This window comes from Arvicanthis niloticus, chromosome 15, assembly GCF_011762505.2.
Source record: "Arvicanthis niloticus isolate mArvNil1 chromosome 15, mArvNil1.pat.X, whole genome shotgun sequence".
NCBI lineage: Eukaryota > Metazoa > Chordata > Mammalia > Rodentia > Muridae > Arvicanthis > Arvicanthis niloticus.
In genome coordinates this window covers 41,345,239-41,368,604 of record NC_047672.1, presented here as the reverse complement: position 1 = coordinate 41,368,604, position 23,366 = coordinate 41,345,239, and positions in this window count along the sequence as shown.

The window sequence follows — 23,366 nt, the reverse complement described above, 5'->3', positions numbered from 1 at the left end:
ACTGCAGATATTGTTGATAAAAATTCCCTATGGCCTGAGGCCAGTATTTCCATTTTGGTCAAGCTTAAAGAATGGCATATATTGCTTGATCATGTACCTGTCTCTTTCAGCTGCTTTTTTGGCCTCTAAGAGGGCAGCCATGCTAGCCTCCTGTTTGTAAGCATACCAGAGTAAGCATACTAATAGTGTCAGACCTTGGACCTTCCCCTTGAGTTGGTTACCAATTTGGGTGGTCATGGACCACTTTTCCTTCAATCTTCTCCATTTTTGTTTCTTGCAGTTCATTTAGACAGAAACAATTCTGGGTAAGAAATTTTTACTGGGAGATGGCAACCCCATCCCTCTACTTGAGGCCCTGTCTTTCTACTGGAGTTGGGCTCTATAAGTTCCCACTCCACATTGTTGGGCATTTCATCTAAAGTCCCTCCCTTTGAGTACTGAGAGTATTTCACCTCCCAGGTCTCTAGTACATTCTACAGGGTTCCCTCACCTTCTAACCCCACCAAGGTTACCTGTTTCTATTCTTTCAGAATGCACTTAGGGCTTCACTCTTGCCCCCCCCCAATACCTGATCATGTTCCCCTTCACCTCCCTGTCCCCTCTACCACACAGGTTCCTTGCTCATTCTTCACCTCTTCCCTACTGTGATTGTTTCTTTCTCCCTTTCAAGTGGTATTGAGGAATCCTTACTTGTGCCCTTGGGCTTGTTAACCTTCTTGAGTTCTGTTGATTGTATCCTGGATATTCTGTCATTTTCTTTTAAAATATGTCTTATTTTCTTTCAAAAAATTTAAACATGTCAAAGTATTATATCATTGAAACTTGATATAGCAAGTCACTTGTTATGAGTGCATCTCTATAGAACTCATCTGTCCTCTGTCCCCTGATAATATGTGTGCCTAGCATCAGCTTCTAAACAAGCACCATTTCAGGGAACATCAATATAGCAATAATTCTGTTGAGATTGGACTGCTGCTATTAGAGTAGGTGTCCCTCAAAGTGGGAAGAGACTATGCTGGGAGCACATCATTGATTATGATACGAGTCCCTCTCTGAAGCTATAGCTTTATCCCTAGAAGAATGTGACTTCCCCTGAACCTCTTTAGGAAAGCCATGGTAAATGGTTGGCTTAACAGTTAAAGGGGGGTTGATAAGTAACTAAATTTTGAATTAATGGGAAATAAGTATATTCAGAGTCCAAACACTCAGGTAGCTATGGCAAGTAGATTGTCAATAGTTTGAGACCAGACTATGAGTAGGGTATTTTGTTCCAGGACAGACTCGGCTACAGTATAAAACACTATTCCAGAAAACACAGAGAAGGGATGGGTGAGAAAAAAGAAGGAAGAGGGGGTGTAAGAGAAGGAGAAAGAGGAGGAGGAGGAAGAGGTGAAGGAAGAGTAGGAGGAGGAGGAATTATTATGATTGAGTCAGAATTAGTATTTTCTTGAGCCTGACTGGACTCTCATCTCTGAACACCAGGTAAACAGATCTCACTTGTGACATTTTCTGTTCATGAATGCAAATTCCCTTTTTAAATTGGGTCAAGAAATGTGTTTGTTGTTATTGTTTTGTTTACATCTGTCATTGTTAGAGGCTTTTATAGCTTCTAAATCTGGCAATATGACACCAGAGATTTGATTGTTAATAATAAAATTAAAATAAACAAGACAACAGAGGGAAATATTTTCTCAAGTTACTTCTATCTGATTAATGTATAAGGCCAGTTTCAGGCCTGAAGTCTGTGGGTCAATGTGAGTTAGTTGCATATTCATGATTTTAAAAGCCACAAAGCATAACAAAAAATTTGTTTGACTTTGTAATTAAAATTCTGTAATTAATAATTAATGTTCTTCATTTCTGGGTGCTTTACCAAGAAATTAAATCCTGGATTAATCTTGCTGCCAGTTCTATCTCACAGAATACTGGAGGGAAAATTATGGAGAAATTTAAGATATGCATCCAATAATTTCTTCTTACTAATATCCTACTCCATTCTTTCATTTAGTTCTGGGTTTTTACATCTAAAATTAGATATGTGTGCTTTCTATTTTGTTTTAATATATCTGAACAAACTCAATGCAATGAAAGACAACTGGTGACCAGGATTTTTTAGTTATTTTTTCATACATAAATGATTCATAATTGAGGAAATCTGGGCTACATTTTTAAGACAAAGTACTAGGCCAGCAGCAGCATCTGTCCTCCCTGACTGTCTCCCTCTTTGCTGTTGGCACCAGATAGCTTGTTCTCTTTTGTCTGTGATCCCCACCATTAAAGTGATGAAACTGAGCCACAGCCATTCCCACCCACTTCACAGATATGAGCTCACTGTGGAAAAGGAGACAGGCAGTAAGTACCTGACCTAGAAGAAAACAGCCATCTTCTGTGGCAGGCCAGCAAGGCTTTTTGAAGGTGATGTCTAATATAATCAGCTTTTTAAAGAACACAATAATGAGTTGATTAACTATACACCACAAACAAAAATCATCTGTTAAAGAGTTTTCAAAAGAAAATCAATGATTAATAATGAAGTATTCATTTTAAAAATGACTCACAATAAGTATGATATCCTATATCAAAAGAAATTCTGTGTTAATAGCTTTATACTTTAATAGTATAAGGGTGAAGACTTCCAGGATTTTGAATATTTTTCAGAAGGAGTCTTTGGTGAGTTGAATGTGCTGCTTACTTGCCTTGTTGTAAGCATAGAAAGCGTTATGGTCTAAGACTGGAAATCATTTGACTGACTCCTTTGAAGGGTGTTAGTTTTCTTTGCAATTTCCTTTTGTTCAAGTTTTGTTGAGATTTTGACAAAGTGTAAGCTAACTTTAAGATCAAGCTACCATAGAGATTCAATTGAGCAACTTAAGGAACTTATTTACATACAAGGAATAAGCAATTTTGCACAAAAATTCTCAAAAATACTATCTCAATCTTCTATGGACCACTGCTCTTGGAAAAAGAAATAATGAAGAGAAATTGCACCTTAAAATGAAAATTTTGTTTTTTCCAACTGTGCCATTTTGGAATCTTCCTGGTGGACTGTCAGGAGCAATCCTGGTCTTGGTGACTCTATGAAGTTAAGCCATATCAGTACAACCTTAGGATAATGAAAGGGTTGTTTTCTATTTGAAGACATAAGATATTCTCATGCAATGGCCATCAAAATGTTTGGCAATAGGGTAGATTTCTATAAGAGATTAATGGAGTTAAAAGTGAAGTGGAGAATTCAGCACCCCTCAGTAAAATGTTGTAAAGCTTTTTCTCCTCTTTTGAACACAAAAGGACTCAGTTCCCCCTTGTCTTATTCTCTCTTTTAAACTTCAATAGGTATTTCATTAACTGAAAAACTGCTGTCATATCCATCATCCACTAAGACACTAACTCCCAGTACAGCCCAATACTCTGCAATTACAGCAAGCAGGTTACAGTTTCCACCTGTATTTGTATTTTTTGTCTGTGAATTCATATTATCTATAAATTCTCTAAGAATACTAAAAACATTAGAGTGGGAGAGAGCAAGTACATTTCTCTTTTTGTCAGTTTCTAGGACACTAAGTATTTTTCAAATTTATTTTTATGAAATAAAATTCTTTCTTATGAAAAATTCTTTTATGAAAAGAAACCCCTCTCCTTTCTGTTCACTCATATACTCCCATCCCATAGAATAGTCTGTGGCCGACTCCTAGCTGGCCAACATGCTGAGAATAAGGGACTGTTTAATATTCTGCCTCAAATAAGGCATCTATGCTACTTCATCCAAGTCGCAGGAATATGATGGAAGAAAGGGTAAGTGGTATATAAGAGATGGAGAAGAAACTGGAGTGTTGGGGACAATGACTCCAGGCCTGAAGCTACTATTACACTTTTGAAACTTTAGATGCCATAATTAGCTACACCAGACCTGCATACTATTTGGCCTGCCCTTTCACATAGATTGAAAAGGATCTCATGAAGCCCTGGACCTCCATGACTTATAAGCAGTTAAACAGAAAGAGAGGGGGGGAGGGAGATATTTCTTCAATGGTACAGCCACTGTTCGATTATCTGTTCTACAAATACCCCTCCCTCCTACCCCTGTAATCAACTCCAACTCAGTTGTTTGTTCATTACAAGCACAATTTAAAAACACTAAAGTAGAAAAAAAAGTAGATACAAAGAGAATATCATAAGAAGAAAAAAATATCATAAATAGTAACAAACAAGAGAAAATAATACATATATATGTGCATGTATGTACATAATATATAGGTATATTAAAATGTTATATTAATCACATCATGCAAATTAATATAGAACCAAAGAAAAACCCAAGGAAAAAAGAATGTTCTCTGTCACAGTATTTCCCTCATGATAGTCATATCTAGTTTAAAAACATACCTTGAAGACACAGATATATTCTACAAATTGTCCCTGCAAAATACATCACTTATGTTTAAGTCATTATTATCAACAGATATATGTTGGCCGTTTCTATTTCTATTTGTTGGAACAAGGGCATGCTTTTTAAAGACTACTTAATCAATATTATATGCATTTATATATATATATATATATATATATATATATATATATGTGTGTGTGTGTGTGTGTGTGTGTGTGTGTGTATGTGTGTGTGTGTATGTATATATGTATGTATGTATATATGTATGTATAATGAACCAAACTGAAAAGGCTAAGTACATCCTTAATAAAGAAAGCAATTCCATGGATATGATAACATTTCATAGCTTGGTGGTCAATATGTTAGAAGTTAATCCTGCTCATGTTAGGCATTAGTTCTCATGGCTCAAGACGGAAGTATTTGCTGTTCTATATTTAGAACCTTCAATTATTCTTACATACAGAATTTATTTAAAATTATATTAGATGCATAATTATGTGATTCACCGTGATATTAGAATTTAAATGAGAAAAATATGGGATTTGAATTAAGCTACAAATATTGACCTAAATATCTTCCCCTTCTTGACTACTCCCAAAACATTTAAATATGACTAACTAAACATGTAATTATTTATTTTTATAACATTATTTTTAAATCCAGCTATATATACATATATATGCTTATAGTCATATGAAATTATAGATGGCTATCCGAATTATTTGTTTCTAAAATAGCCTTCTGGGAGTGAGGACAAATATAGTCCCACATTAACCAAATATTTTTTCCCAACACAAATGAAAACCTAGGACAGATATTGCTTAAAAACCTATGGGGATTTAAATACACATGATACCTCAACTACTGACTGAAGCCAGTCTTACATTCACATGTAATCAAGATTATAGTCAGTATTCTACAGAGAATCATTTTGGCATAATTTGGTAATATGTAACTCTTTGTCTCCATGCTTTTAGAAATTATAATTCAAATATACATACTCAACCTCAGTAGACAGGCATAGCTGTCATTCAGAGTGATGGAGCTGTTGTAAGTTGGTGGATATATTATGACCTTACTCTAATATCCAATCAGGAAAACATTTATCTTCTCCAATGCATGTTTCTTTATATTGCATTGTAAGTATTTCTCAGAATCCTAACTCCCTGACTTTTAATATTCTTGTGAGTTATAAAACTGTATTTCTGAAGAATACAATAATTACCTGAGGTAGTCATGCTTATGGGTATTAGGAGTTCCAACTAGAAAGCAGATTTTCTTTTCTTCTAAGTCTAATCCTTTTCTCAGTGTCTACATTCAGAAAACAATACATACTTTTGTTTAAAGGCAATTATCTCCTTATTTTAAAAAATAGTGTTCTTGTAACCAATTTTCCCAGTACTTACTATTTTCTTGTGCTCTTTTAGTTTAGAAAAACACTTTTTTCCTCTTTTCTTTTTTTATGTTTATTTAGTTTTAATTTTAATTTTTTATTGGATATTTTATTTACATTTCAGATGTTATCTCCTTACCCAATTTCTCCCTCCCCCCACCCAGGAACCCCCTACCGCATCCCCCCTTCTCCTGCTTCTATGGGGATGTGCCCCCACCTAAATCCTCACTCCCACTTCCCCACCCAAGAATTCCCCCACACTCAGCGTCCAGCCTTCTTGGGACCAAGGATCTCCTCTCCCACCTATGCCCTACAAGGTCATCCTTCCCTACATATACAACTGGAAATATGGGTCCCTCCCTAAGTGCTTCCAGGCTGGTGGTTTAGCCCCTGGAAGCTCTGATTGGTTGATTTTGTTGCTCTCCTCATGGGGCTGCAAATCCTTTCAACTTCTTCAGTCTTCTCTCTAACTCCTCCATAGTAAAGTTATGTTTTACACTGCTAAGAATATTTTTTAATACCAAATCAATCTCAGAGTATGAAGAGATGCTTATATTCATATACATGAATTGTTATATGTCTATCTTCATTTGAAAGATTGTTCATCTGTATTTATGATTTTTGCTCTATCAAGATGTATATATTCATTTGATAGAAACAGTGATCATGGGAGTGTTCATGGAACTTTATTGCCTTGCTTGTTCTTTGACTATTTGCATGTATTATATTGCTAGGTCCTCAACCTAGAACTGACCTTAATACTTGCATATAATTAAAATGGTCTAAAAGCAAAAAGGAGGAGGGGGGATGGGATAAGAAGTTTCTAGGGAAGCCAGGGCTGTGGTGGCACAGGCCTTTAATCCTTTAATCCCAGCACTTGGGAGGCAGAGATAGGCAGATTTCTGATTTTGAGGCCAGTCTGGTCTACCGAGTGAGTTCCAGGACAACCAAGGCTATACAGAGAAACCCTGTCTCAAAAAGCCAAAAAAAAAAAAAAAAAAGAAGTTTCTAGGGAAGGGAAATGGGGAAAGGCGATGACATCTGAAATGTAAATAAAGAAAATATCCAATAAAAAAAGAGAAAATATGAGCAACACAAATTGAACAACTTTCTTCCTCTTCTTCTTCTTCTTCTTCTTCTTCTTCTTCTTCTTCTTCTTCTTCTTCTTCTTCTTCTTCTTCTTCTTCTTATTCTTCTTATTCTTATTCTTATTCTTTCTCTTCTTCTTCATCTTCCTCCTCCTTCTCTTCCTCCTCCTCCTCTTAGTCCTCCTTCTCTTCGTCTTTCTCTCCCTCCTCCTCTTGTTCCTTCTCCACTCTCCTTCTCCCCTCTTACTCCTCTTCATCCTCCTCCTTTTTCATTTTGGAGAGGGCAGGCCTGGGAGGACTGAGAAATAAGTGTGATCTAGGTTCATATTGTGAAATTCCCAAATAATCAAAAAAATATTATGAAAAGAGAAAAAAAGATGCATTTAAAATGTGCCATCTAAGGTTTGTTATTACCTTTTTTCTTTTTTTATTCAATATTTTATTTATTTACATTTCAGATGTTATCTCCTTTCCCCATTCCCTCCCTCCTCCTCCTTTTTTAATATGCCATTTAAATTACATGCAAGTATTAAGGTTTGTTCTAGGCTGAGGAACTAGCAATACAATAGATGCAAATAGTCAAGGAACAAGCAAGACAATAAACTAAATTCCATGAACACTCCTGTGATCACTGTTTTTAAGGGCTTTATCAGGATGACCAGAATATCTGAGCCTACTTCTCCCAAAGTCATTTTTATGCCTGAAACCTATTTCTTTGTTCCAGCTTAAGATTTAGATTTCTGCCTAAAATTACTTCTTTGTTCTACCCTAGGATTTAGATTCCTGCCTGAAATTTCTTCTTTATTCCACCCTAATGTCAGATTCCTGCCTGTCATCCATTTCCTTGTCCTTGGCCAATGCCAGATTCCTTCCAAGCAGCTTCCAAAGCTCTCCACATCTCCTCCTTTTTTATTGCATAAACAAGACTGAGCCTGTCTTATGTGGTTCTGACAAGAATGCCTTCCTTGGAATATGCATTATCGAAAGCAATGCATTTCTGTCGTAGGTCGCACAAAGAATGCACAGAGAAGGCTCTGTGCAGAATCTTACCCATCCTTTGCTTGCCAGCCTGTTAAATTAATAACTCTGTCTCAGGGTCCATTTTCAGTTTTAAGTCATGTACTTTGGCTGCCAACATGTTGATGTTGTTAGAGACAAGATTTAACGTGATGGGCAGGAATAAAAGTATTTCCAGGACAAAAATGGGCTATCACGATCAAACTATATATGCCATTTTTGAGGTTTGACCAAAATGGAAATACTGACCTCAAGCCACGGATAATTTTATCAGCATTATCTGCAGAATCATAGCTTAGCAAAGCAGCATTTTTTAAAACAGGATTCAGCCTTCTGCTGCCTATAAGAAACATAACTTAACATCAACGACATACATCATATCACAGTAAGAAGCACTTGGACCCAAGAAACAAGCCTGTGTAGCTATTTTAATATCTGTTAAAATAGATATTAAACCAAAATTTTAAAAAGAGGCAGAGAAGGATACAATATAGCTATCAACGAAATATCAAACAAAATTATTTTGCAGTTCTAAACATGTGTGCAACAACCATAAGGAGTACCCAAGTTCCTAAAATAAACAATACTACAGTTAAAAATCTCATACTGATTCTCACACAGTGGTTGTGGGTGACATCCATAACCAATACTCAGTAATATACAGGTCATTCAGACAATATCTAAATAGAGAAATGCTGGAGCTAACTGACATTAAAACCAAATAGACCTTACAGAACATTTCAATCAAACACAAAAAAGTACACATTCATCTCAGCACTTTATGGAACTTCCTCTGAAATTGACAAAGTAAGTGGACACAAAGAAATCTTAACAAGTACAAAAAATTAAAATAATAACCTAAATCCTGTCTGACCACCACAAATTAAAGTTGGTTATCAACAACAGACATTTACAAACATGTAAACGTTAATAAAATTTGGTCAAGAGAGAAATTAACAACTTTTCAGAATTGAATGAAAATCAAAATGCAATTTATACAAATTTGTATAACACAATGAAAATAGTTCCATGAGCAACAATTTACTACATGAAAAAAATTGGAGAAATATCACTTAAGAAACAATAACACACTTGAAAACTCTAGAAAAAGATGAAGAAGAAGTTGAAGAGGAGAAAGAGGAGGAGAACGAAAATGAGGAGGAGGAGGAAGAGATGAAGGCATCCAAAAGAAGTAAATGAAAAGACATAATTAGATGCAAGTCCAAAATCAATAAAATAGGAACAAAAAAACAATACAAAGAATCAATTAATCAAAGAATTGATTTGAGAAAATCAGTAAGGATAATAAAAAACTGAAAATGAAATAAAAGATAGAGAAAAGATACATATTAACAAAAATGAAGATGAAAGTAAGCTATAATAACAGACAAAGAAGAAATCTAGAGAATCATAGGAACTTACTTTAAAAATTTGTATCACAAAAATTGAAAATGTTATAGAAATGGTAATTTTCTCAATATATACAATTTATCAAATCAAATAAAAATCACATAAGCAAATAAAACATACCTATAACCTGTAGTGAAATAGAGGTAGTAATTACAAATCTCCCAACAAAATAAAAGCCCAGGAGCAGATAATCAATTCAAATTTCAAAAACTTAATGCCAGTACCCTTCATGTGAGTCCACAAAGTAGACAAAACAAGGAACATTACCCAGTTCTATTTATTTTACAAGGCTACAGTTACTCTGATACCTAAAACACATAAATATTCAACAAAGTAGAACCAAAATTAATATCCCTTATGAACATAGATACAAAAATTCTCAATAAAATTCTTCAAAACTAAATCCAAGGACCTATCAAAAAGCTCATCCAACATTATTAATTATGTTTCTTTCCAGCGATGCAATGATGTTTGATCACACATAAGTTAAACATAATTTAGCATTTAAAGAGACTGAAAGACAAAAACCACATGACCACCTCATAAGATCCAAAAAAGCCCCTTGACAAAATCTATTAAGCACTTCATAGTAAAATTTCTCAAGAGATTAAGGATACAAGATTAGGGATACAAGGTAAGGGATGTATTGTGGCATACCTCAGTGTAATAAAGGCATTTTCCAACAATCTACAGCCAATATCAACCTAAACAGAGAGAAAATCATTTTCACTAAAATCAGGAACATGACAAGGTTGCCTACTCTCCATATTTATTCACTATAGTACTTGAAGTCCTAGCTGGAGTATCTTAGTTAAGACTTCTATTGCTGCAATGAAACACCACGTCCAAAGGCAAGTTGGGGTGGACAGTTTATTTGGCTTACATTTCCATAACACCATTCATCGTGGAATAAAGTTAGGACAATAATTTTAATAAGAGAGGAACCAGGAGGCACCGGCTGATGGAGAGACCATGGAGAAGTGCTGCTTACTGATTTGTTTCCCATTGCTTGCTCTGCCTTCTCTCTTATAGAAACCAGGACCATCAGCCTAGGTACCATTAAATGGCCTGACACTGTCTGGAGGAATGGGAATCAAAGATTCAGTAGCCCAGAGACCTAAAGTAAGGTTATTCTGTTTTACTCTTAGTCTGGAACCTAGCAGAGACTTTATGCAGAGTAACTGGAGTAGATGCAACAACAGTCAAATATTTGCTTGGTAGATCCAGGGGAAGAGATTAAGGAAGGACTATAGGAGCCAGAGAAGTCAAAACACCTCAAGAAAAAACACAGAATCAACTAACCAGGACTTATAAGTTCTCACAGAAAATAAACGAATTATTAGGGTGTCTGCATGGGTCTGACTTAAGCCCTCTCAATATATGCTATCAGTGTGTGGCTTGGTCTTCTTGTGAAACTCCTAACATTGGGAGCAAAGGCTATCTCTGACTCCTCTGCCTGCTTTTGGGACCTTTTCTTCCTACTGGCTTGCCTCATCCATTCTTAATATGAGGGGAAGTGCCTAGTCTTATTGCAACTTGCTGTGCTATGTTTGGTTGAGATCTTTGGTAGTCCTCTAGTTTTTTGAAAGGAAATGGAGGGAGAGTGAATCTGAGAAACAGGAGATGTGGGAAGAACCTAGTAGAAGAGGAGGGAAGGGAAACTGCAGTTAAGATGTAATTTGCTTGAGGAGAATAAATTTTTTAAAAAGAAAACATGCTACAGGTGTGGTGAGCAGATCTAGAGTTAACTTTGGCCCGTTGGCTCCAGCATCCAGGCTTACCTGCAGCCTGATCTTTTAGAAGCAATTTTTTTAGTTTAGATTTCTTCTTCTCTGATGACTATAAGCCCATGTCAATTTGATGTAAAACTATCTAGCACGAGCTGGAAGAGAACTGAATAAGATCAAGGACATACAAATAGGGAGAAAGGAAGCAAAGGCATCTTTATTTGAAGATTATATAGTAATATACATAAGTGACCCTAAAATTTCCACCAGGAAAATAGTACAGAGATAAACACATTCAGCAAGTTAGCTAGCTATAAAAAGTCCACAAATATCAGTAGACCTCCTACAGACAAATGGCAAACAGTCTGAGAAAGAAATCATAGAAATGCCTGTCACAATATCCTTAAAAAGGATAAAATGCTTTGGGGCAACTCTAACCAAGCAAGTTAAATACATATAAAATAAAGTTTTCAGAACACTGAAAAAGAAATTGAAGATATCAGAGGACAGAATGGTCTCTAATGCTCATGAATAGGTAGAATTAACATAGTAAAAATGCCTACCCTACCAAAAGCAGTCTAACAGATTTAGTATAGTCCCCACCAAAATTCAAACACAATTTTATCCAGATCATGAAAGGACAATTTTCAGATTCATATGGAAACACAATCCAGAATAACCAAATCATTCTTATTATCCTGAATAATATAAAATTCCTGGAGGTATGACTATCCCCAATTTGAAATTGTACTACATATATATTGTACCTAAACTATCATGATCATGGCACAAAAACAGACATGGTGATCAATGCAATCAACCTGAAGATGTAGACAAAAGTCCAGAAATGGCTACATGTAGAAGAATTAAAATAGATCCATACATATCACCCTGTACAAAGATCAACTTCAAATTGTTAAATGACATCAACATAAAATGTAGATACACTAAACCTGATAGAATAGAAATTAAATAATAGCCTTGAAGTTATTGAAACAGGAAATGACAGTCTAAACAGAATACTATTAATACAGGCACTAAGATGAACAATTATTAAGCAGGATATCACAAAACTGAGAAGCTTCTGTAAGGCAAAGAACACCATTGGTAAGACAATACCTTAGGGTACAGCATGAAAAAAGTTGTTATTCTTGTTTTTGGTTTTTTCCCCAACTATATATCTGTAGAGGACTAATATCTAAAATATATAACTAGTTCAAGAAAATAGATATAAAAAAACCAAATAACCCAATTTTAAAATGGGGTACACATCTAAAGAGTGAATTCTCAAAAAAAAAAAAAAAAAAAAAGCACAAATGGCTGAAAAACCATTAAAGACATGTTCAACATCCTTAGTCATAAGGAAAAAACAAATCAAGACTACAATGAACTTCATCTTACACCAGTCAGAATGGCCAAGATGAATAAAACAAGTAAAAACCCATACTGGAGAGGATGCAGAGAAAGAGGAAAGCTCCTCCATCCTTCTGTCTTTGGTGGGAGTACAGGCTTGCAGAGTTACTATGTAAATCAGTGTAGTGCTTCCTCAGCAACTTGAGGGTTGATCTAACTCTAGATTCTGCTAATTCTCTCTTGGGCATATGTAGTCAAAGGACTCTGCCTTCTACTACAGTACTTGCTCAACCATGTTTATTGCTGTTTTATTCTTAATAGAAGAAGTTGGAAACAGCCTAGACTCCATCCATGAATGAATAAATTTTTAAAATGTGGTACATTTACACAATTGGATATTAATCAGATGTTTTAAAAAACTAAAGTTGCAGGTAAATAGATGGATCTAGATAAAAATCCCTTTGAATGAATGAGGTAACCCAGAACCAAGAGACAAAATGCTATGAATTAACTTATACATGATGGCCACAGTGATGATCTATCACACCCTTGTTCCACTGTTCTATTTTTACTTACAACCAAGCAATAATTTTTGTTCTTTGAAAATTGGAAAGACACCAAAGAGCTGTTTACTGACTTCTTTATGTGTGAAGAAGAGATTAAGTATTGAAATAAAGTGTCATTGTTTTAATTTACAGAAGAGATTATTTAGACAAATAGAAGAAATATATTTAGATGCTTGAAGTACAGTGTTCAGGAAATAATTACTACACTAACAACTTCATTAAAAATAAAAATGAGCTCATTTAATTGAATTACTTGTAATTGCTAATCAATTAAAAACACTTCCAGAAAGGTTATGGCATTCTTGGATTTCAAGTTAAATAACTCTCAGGGGACAGAAATCTCATTAACAGGTCCATATTTAAAAATAAAATAAATCAAGATCTAGAAGAGTAAAGATTCAGAGATTTTTTTTCAGGGCATGGTGAAATAAAATATTATAAGGGGAATAGATCTTCTCTACAAACAGTGAGAGGATTATTGCAGTGCTTAACTTTGGAGTTTAGTTTGTATTCAAATCATGTGCAGCAATGTAGTATAATTCCTAGTAAAAATGTTACTTAAATTTTCCTCAGTGGATTTTTTTTTCTGTGCAAGTCAGTCACCAAAGAACGTCTTCACTTTAAGTGTTCTTCAATAAATTTGTGCCTACATGTGTGCATGCGGGTATGTGTGTGCTATGTTGTGTTATATTGTGTCATATGAGTTGTGTTTATGCATAGATTTAAATATGCTCACTAGTGTATAGGTTTCTGAAGTATCTTAATATTTCCTATTCCACAGTTTATTCAATTAGTGAATCTTGAAAAATTAATTAAAGACTCTGTCTCACTCTTTTCTGGTCTATAAAATGAGATAATGCTCAATAGTTCTCAGAGAATTAAGCATTTGTTATATTATGTGCAAAGTCCCTAAAACAGTGAATGGAATTAATAATGTCCACTAAACTTCAGAGGATGTTGCTATTGTACTAATAAGGAGAAAGAGGCTCGCTCCCATCATTGCACACTTTGCACTCTCTACTTGAACATTTCCCTTTGTTTTATGTGCAGAATAATCTATCCTCAAAGGATCCAAGTTCAATTCATAATGTCATTATTATTATTACATATACATCTCTATAATGTGACTGCAACCTCTAGTGAAACTATGTAATTGCTCACAGCTCTGGTATGAAACTATCATGAACACCCTACTGAGTTGTTTTGTTTGTTCATTTCTTTGTTTCCTTTTCTGTACCTACTTTCTCATGAGAAGTTATATCTAGAAGTTCCCCGAACACAAATACAAACACACACATGCATAAACACACACACTCACAAACATACATACACACACAGTTACACACAAACACACATATACACACAGTCACACACAATGCACTCACACACAAACACACAAACACACAAACACACAAACACACATGAACCCACAATCACACACACACCATTTTTTTTCTTTTGCCTCTTTCTCAGTAAGGCTTACTCTCTTTAGAATCATTACCTCTAGATGCATGTGAAAAATGGCAGCTAACTGAAAGGTCAATACTTTGTCTGGACAGAAAAGAATCAGCAGTCAACATAGATTTGGATACTTAGCTTCATGCCATCAATGATTGATTCTCTGACTCTTAGAGATCATGTGAGAAAAATATAAAATGTCTCACTACCATTTCCCAGGCAACCTCTGTATTATGATTATAAAAGAGGCAGGATAGGGACAGATGAGAGAGAAGGACATAAGCAGGAGATACAAGACAGAGACAAATAAAGACACTGAGACAAAGATATAATTTACTATACAATAAATATACAAAAGCAGTGTATGCAAATTCATATTAATGTATCAATTAAAATGAGAAAAATAATTTGATTATTTTAATTTTTGGCTTTCTGGGTAGAGCTTTGGCACCAAGTATGTATGTATATATGTATGTATGTATGTATATACATATATGTATATATATAAATATATCAGAACTTGAATCCTTAGAGGATTCTGCATATAAACCATGTGTGTGTGCAGTAAATATATATATATATATATATATATATATATATATATATATATATATATATATTTCTTTGCATAGTACCTAAGTACAAGACTTACAAAGCTTGCATTAGATGATTCCTACAGTTGGAAACAACTTTCCTTACTATAAGTAGATTACATGATTGTATAGGTAGTAAAGTACTTCAGGCATGTATGCCTTCTACAAAATCCTTATTGTGTTAATCAATCTATATTATAAAACCAAATTTTAGCTTGCTAGAACAGCATTATTTTAAGCATCAGTTATACATAGAATCATTCTAACATGCAAAGGGCTCAGAATCTCTGTACTGAGAATTGACCGATTGAAAACAATGCAAAGTACCCTGTTATTCGCTAATAGCCACCAATCATTTATATTTTACATGTTACGTTATGGCAAACTAATATGCTTTTTTTTTCTTTTCAGCCAATAGCATTCAAAAAAAAGTTCTTAAACTTCTAAATTTGATTTATGGCTTAAGATTTGTAAAAAAGACAATTTGAAGAGTATTATCACATTCAACCACATGTCTCAGTCCTCAGGAACTAATATTTATGTATATGTGCATATTTATGATAAATTTATTACAAAGGAGTGTAAATAAGAGGGTGATTAAACTCAAAGGGACAAAAAATGAAGCTTGATGTAAAATTAGACCTGAGGTAAGATAAGCTCTGAGGCCAGACTGTAAATATATATACAGACTGTATAATATATATATAGATTATTTGGAGCTATTTCCCAAGTTAAAAATAATGCTGTGTTTGCATAGAATTATGCAAAATTTACTTTTTCCCAAAAGTTGATTTGGAACTCTTATTTGGAACTTTGTAGTGAATGATAAAATACAGCATCACTAAATATAATGTGATTTAAAAACAAAACAACTTTTGGCAGGGCAAAACAGATTCAGGCTAACCAATACATAAAATATTTTGAAATTATTCATTATTTTGTAACATTAGGTTATTTCTAAATATGTTATTTTTTATATGGAAGTGGAATGCATTTAGCAATACACTAATGGAACATTGTTCCAAATTAACTGTTCACAAGCATCCACCAAAAACTCTGTATATAAATGTTGCTTAGGATATTTTATATATGCAGAGACAAGGTAAAAATAGCTTAGAGGTTTTCTGTATAACTAATGGTTTCTCCTCTCATCATCATCATCATTTATTAGAGAATATTATTAACTTAACTTTTCATTCTCCCTTAGTTATTTCCTCACATTTTGTTTGTGGTCTAGGACATGACTTACTACATCACAACCAATCACCTTCCACATCTTGGGCTTCTCCCTTCATAATGATAAACTATTGATTTTCATTGCCTCTGGTGATTTTGACAACTCTGCTAGAATCACTAGTATTTTATAGAATTTCTGTCTGATTATATCTGTCTGATGTTTTCCTCATGATTAGAATAAGTTTATGTCTTGAGAGGATGATCACAGAGGTTAAAATCAACTTAGTATTGTGTCATGCTACGGTCACAAACATTCACCAGTAGCCCTCAGTGCTAAAGTCTTGCTATTAGTTTCTTCCACTGCTAAGTTATACCTTCCTTTTTTTCTCATTACAATTCTTGAAACAAGCAAGTCATGTTAAAATATTTAAAGGAGTAAGCATAGCTGAATATTAGAAAATTGAGAAACAGATAATGTATTTAATTCCAAGATATTTTCTCAAGTGGTATAAAAGAAAGTACAGTTATAGAACATATTAAAGCTAGAATTGTTGAGTAATTACTAACCTTGTTTGGCTTCTAAAGTTATTACACCTAAGGCCTTACAATTCATAAACATATAATTTCCCTATTAAGGTTCTCATCTTGCCAAATTTTTTACACAGTATCTTTGTATGTAATATTTATTCTTAGAATTTGTTCTCATGGCATAGCAGAAATTGAGAGACTGTCCAACCATTGACTGGTCCAGCTTGAGATCCATGCAATGAGAAGGAGCCCATCCCTGATACCATTAATGATATTTTGTTATACTTGCGTAAAAGAGTCTAGGATAACCATCATCAGAGAGGCCACACTCAGCAACAAATGGAAATACATACAAAGAAACATGAACAATCATTAGGTGGAGATTGGAAAATCCTATGGAAGTGGAAGAAAGAAGGATTAAAAGAACCAGTGAGGTCAAGGGCACGACAAGAAAACCTACAGCCATAGTGGCTCACAGAGACTGAACCACCAACACCCTGAGAGCATACATGGGACTAGAGTAGGCCCATATCTAACAGTTGTGTAGTTGTTCTTCATATCTACACATATCTAACAGTTGTGTAGTTGTTCTTCATGTGGGACTCAAAACAGTGGAAGCAAAGGCTGTCTCTGACTATTTTGCCTGCCTTTGGGATGCTTTCCCTAATTGGGCTGCCTAGTCTCCTCAATGGGATCAGATGTTTCTAGTCTTACTGTGATCTGAACTTAACTCTACTACAGTGCACTACACTGCACCTAAGTAGCCTCTCTTTCCTGTCCTAGTGAGAGTTCAGTATATCCTATCTCTGACTCATTCTGTCAAATCTCTCTTTGATTTGTCACTTTCGAACATGACTTCTTCCTTCTACAAACTTTACTTTCATTGTTTGGGTATAATATGTATACTAAGGGCATGTCTGTATTCTACACAGAATTAAAGATGTGTACTGAAGATTAGTCATATAAACCTAGCGTGTCTTTGGATGTGATGCCTTGCCAGAACAGCCATGTTGAAGGATTAAAATTCCTCTAGATCTTCCTACTTTTGTGCTTAAGATAAAATTTGTAATTATAAGGGAAGCATTTATTAATCCCATAAACATAACAGTCTCTCTATTTTTATAAAGAACTGTATGATACAGGTTGATGCATTAATCCTTCATAATTGCAGTTCTGATCAACTTCCTTCAGCAAATGTGCATTAGAGCACCAAGGTTTTTCAATCTGCCAGTCTGATGAACAATCTGTCATTTTTCATACTGTTTGTTGAGCTGTACCCGTTATCCATGCAAGAAGTGGGGGGTTAACATTTTAATGTGTCATCTGTTCTGCTGTCTTTCTGAAACTCTCCCTTCCATTAGACATGCTTTTCATGTGGAAGCTTCTCTTAGATTGGATTTTTATCAATTTTGATGGAACCCATTGTCTTTCATCACCTGTGGAAATATAGACAAAACCTCTTCCCCAATGTAACATATTCCTTGACTTCCATTCTTATGTTAAAACATCTTTAAAGAATACAAGTTGATCTAATTTAAAAGTTTTTTTTTCTAGAATCCAGTATCTTTCCTTTAATCTTACTCCTCTTTTCTGTATATTAAGGTACAATTATATATCTTAATTTATGAATCCACACATAATCTAGACACTTAGACATTCTCATTCAGTGCCAAGCTCCACGTCAGCTACCCAGGATTCTCACCCATTTAAATACAGAAAGAATCAAGCTATATTGCAAAAGATGTCAATATACGGTATCTCCAATAGCTAATTTAATTTTCTCTAGTTGATCTGTAGGTTACTGACAGGAAAACCTGTTTAGTGTTGTTTGTTGTCAGGGTACTACCTAACTTTAGAGACTTTTCCACTGTCTCCTAGGAATTTCCCCATTGGTAAGGGATTACTTGCATATCTCTTGCTAATCTCCATTCATTAGTTCAATTACTATCCTTACCACACTATCAACAAATCCTAGAAGGCTGAGGTCTTATAGAGAAAACTGTAGGAGTACCATGCCTACAATGCCTTTTCAAATGACCAGTCTACCACAGTCGAAACAATGGGCATTTTGATATCTAGGATTCTGGGCTGTTGCTTCTCCAATTACATAGTCATTAGGGTCAATATCAGCAGTAATTCTAATCCATTTATCCATGGGTACTGATTGAAGTTTTAAAGGTCTAAGAACTTTTTTACACTCTGCATTTTTATTTTTGAATGCTTAAGTTTTAATTAATGTTCATCTTATCTCTGGATCTGATACTGTTCTATTTATAGCAGGCATTAATCTATGTAAGAAGTCAGTAAAAGTCTCCTGGGCTTTGCATAATATTTGTGAATAATATAGTTTGATCCTCCTGACCACAGCCTCTTAAAAGTACTATAGTACATTGTATAATAATAGAGACATCAAACTGCATCTGCTGTTGAAATCAGAAAATTATCCCTCACCTAACCATTGGTCTTTCACAATATTAAGACCTTTAGACCTATTGTGATTTTCATAATTTCAGTTTTATCTCACCACCCTGTCAGCCATTGTAAGTTTCTAGGATATAGTTGACGCTAAATATTTCCAGGCTTGGGTCATAACCCTGGTAGCCCAGATATTTAACATCTGTTATCACATAGGGTGAGCTCATTATATAAGTTTGTTGTTGTTTTGATTTTGGGTTTGGTTTTGGTTTTGGTTTGGTTTGGTTTGCAATTTTAGGACATAATGATCTTGATTTAATTATATCAGAACAAATAAGGTTTCAGCAAACATAAGGTCAGATTCATCGATCTGACATCCTGGTCCTCAGACAAGGAGGGAAGTTACAGCAATAGATACATCTCAGACTCTCAGAATCTCACTTGGGCCCTAATTGTGCTTAATCATATTGGGTTTCCTTCCCATCTTCAGCATCTATTTCTATTTCATCTTCAGGACATACTGCATCTTCATTTCATGAATGAGAGCTGTTCTTGTGCTGCCTATTCATCCCAGGGCTCAGTACTGCAGGCCTTCTGATGACTTTTCCTTTTCTTTATTTTTAATGATTATCAGTATTTTATAGGTTTTTTTTTCTATTTACATTTCAAATGTTATCCGCCTCCCTGGTTTCCTTTCTACCACAAACCTCTCTCTCCCACCCTCTCCCCTCTACTTCTTGAAGGGTGGTCCCCCACCAACCTACACACTCCTGCCTCATTGCCTTAGCATTCTCCTACCCTGGGGCATCAAGCCTTCACAAGACCAAGGGCTTTTCTTCCCACTGATGCCAGATAAAGCCATCCTCTGGTACATATTTAGCTGGAGCCATGGGTCCCTCCATGTGTGCTCTTTAGTTGGTGCTTTATTCTCTGGGAGCTCTTGAGTGTCTATTTGATTGATATTATTGTTCTTTCTATGGAGTTTCAAACTTCTTCAGCTCCTTTAATGTTTCCCCTAACTCCTCCATTGGGATCCCTATACTCAGACTGATGGTTAGCTACAAGTATCTGTGAGGCTCTGGGAGTATCTCTCAGGAAACAGTTATATCAGGCTCCTGTCAGAAAACACTTCTTGGCATCAGCAATAGTGACTGGGTTTGGTGGCTGCATATGGGATGGATTCCCAGATGGGGCAGTCCCTGGATGGCCTTTCCTTCAGTCTCTGCTTCACTTTTGTTCCTGTATTTCTTTTAGACAAGAGCAATTCTGGGTTAAAATTTTTAAGAAGGGAGGGTGGCCCCATCCCTCAACCGGGGGCCATGCCTAACCTCTGGATTTGATCTCTACAGGTTCTCTCTCCTCTTTGTTGGTTACTTCAGATGATGTCATCCCCATTGGTTCTTGGGAGTCTCATGCTTCCCTGGCATCTGGGACCTTCTGTTGGCTTCTCCCAGTTCCCAATCCCCCATTGCTACACACCTCTGTTCAATTTCCTGCTCTCTGTACATCTCCCCAGTCTCGTCCCACACCTGATCTTGCTCCCCCTCTTTATCCTCTTCCCTTCCTCTCTTCCTCCCAAATCCCTCTCACCCTCTACCTCTTGTGATTATTTTCTTCCCCTTTATATGTAGGACCGACTCATCTACAGTTTGGTTTGCCATATTTTTAAACTTTATTTTTGAGTACATACTATATGTGTCCTTTGGTGACTGGATAACCTCATTCAAGATGATATTTTCTAGTTCCATCTACTTTCCTGCAAATTTCTTCAAGTCATTGTTTTTAACAGCTGAGTAGTACTTCATTGTGTAAATGTACCACATTTTCTGTATGCATTCCTCTGTTGATGAGCCTCTGGGTTGTTTCCAGCTTCCAGCTATTATAAATAAGGCTGCTATGAACATCGGCGAACATATGTCCTTGATATATGTTGGAGAATTTTTTGGGTATATGCCCAGGAGTAGTATAGCTGGGTTCTCAGGTCAAAATACTATGTCAAATTTTTTGAGGAACCACCAGACTGATTTCCAAAGTGGTTGTACCAGCTTGCAATCTCACCAACAATGGAGGAGTGTATCTTTTTCTCCATATTCTTGCCAGAATCTGCTGTCACTTGAGTTTTTGATCTTAGTGATTCTGATTGGTTTGGGGTGGAATCTCAGGGTTGTTTTGAATTGCACTTCCCAAACGACTAAAGGTGTTGAACATTTCTTTAGGTGCTTCTCAGCCATTCGGTATTCCTCAGTTGATAATTCTTTGTTAGCTCTGTGTCCCATTTTTAATAGAGTTATTTGGTTCTCTGGAGTCTATTTTTTTTTTTTTTCGAGTTCTTTGTATATATTGGATATTAGCCCTCTATCAGATATAGGGTTGTAAAGATCTTTTCTCAATGTGTTGGTTGCCATTTTGTCTTATTGACATTGTCCTTTGCCTTACAAAAGCTTTACAATTTTATGAGGTCCCATGTGTCAATTCTTGATCTTAGAGGATAAGCCAATTGTGTTCTGTTCAGGAAATTTACCCCTGTGCCCATGTGCTCAAGGCTCTTTTCCAATTTCTCTTCTAATAAATTCAGTGTTTCTGGTTTTATGTGGCGGTCTTTGATCCACTAGGACATTAGCTTTGTACAGGAGATAAAAATGGTTCATATATCTAGGTTGGGTATTGGGTTACACTTCTGATTGAGCATTACCAAACTTATAAAGCCTTTTATTAACATTTAAAAAAAATTGTATAAAAGCAAAAAGGAAAAGGGGGCATGGGATAGGGGTTTTCTAGGAAGGGGAAATGGGGAAAGGGGATGGCATCTGAAATGTAAATAAAATATAAAATAATAAAAAAAGAATGATTCATTTTGCTTTCTTTTACATGTAGGCCACCACTTAAACCAGCACCATTTGGTAAAAATACTATCTTTTTCCACTGGCTGATTTTAGATTCTCTGTCAAAGATCAAGTGACCATAGGTGAATGGGTTCATTTCTGTGTCTTCATTTTTATTCCATTGATCCACTTGTCTGTCTCTGTACCAATAACTTGCAGGTATTTTTTTCTTTTTATCACTATTGCTCTGTAATAGAACTTGGATGGTGATTTCACCAGAAGTTCTCTTATTGTTGAGAATAATTTTTGCTATCCTGTGTTTTTTGTTGTTCCAAATGAATTTGAGAATTATTCTTTCTATATCTGTGAGGAATTGGATTGGATTTTTTTTATAGGGATTGCACTGAATCTGTAGATTGCTTTTAGTAGGATGTCTATTTTTACTATATTAATCCTGCAGATCAATAATCATGGGAGATCGTTCCATCTTCTGAAGTCTTCAAATTCTTTCTTTAGAAACTTGAAGTTCTTGTCATACAGATCGTCCACTTGCTTGGTTAGAGTCACATCAAGATATTTTATATTATTTGTGACTGTTGTAAAAAGTGTCCTTCCCTAATTTCTTTGTTGGCCCATTTATCCTTAGCATAGAGAAAGGCTACTGATTTGAGTTACTTTGATGACCAGTCACTTTTCTGAAGTTGTTTAGTAGCTGAAGGAGTTCTCTGGTGGAATATTTAGGGTCACTTAAGTGATAGCTTTTTCAAGTAACATTTCTATCCCCTTAACTACTGCTCTTGCTCTCAAGAGATTTTAAATGGAGTTTTCCATTTTTAATGCCAGAGGACTCTATATATTAAAATTGTCTTGGAGTGACTGTGATTCACTGTCTTAGGTTTTTTTGTCATTCCTTGCTCTTGGCTTGAGCAAGGGTCCTGCTATTTTGTAGTCTCTGGAGTCTCTGGGTGTCCAGAAACTTGAAAAACTGATGCTTCCTATGGTAACAGATGACAGGCTAATTTCTCCTTTGAGGCTTTCTGTGGGATGTCTCCTGTTTTCTGCAAGTTTTTGTCAGATTTCCTCTGCTTTCAGCAACATAGATAGGCTTTATTCTTCTCTTCCAATCATATTGGGTGCCAGATATAAAAGTAACTTTCATTTGCCAGATGAAATTGTCATCTTGGATGCTTGCTTCCAAAGAACCTTGCTTTTTCTAGTTCTTTTTGAACTCTGGCTAGCTAGATCAACTCAGCTGTTGTTGCTCAAATTTCCTCCTCAAGCTGACTTATTCAAACTGGCTTCTCTCAGCTTCTGAGTATATTGCTGTGCTAGGCCTCAAACTAACTGGCAATTAGTTCTAGTCTTCTGCCTCTTATTCTCTGGCTTCAACTGCATTTGCACAAAGTGACTGACTTCTACTGAACTGAATTCTA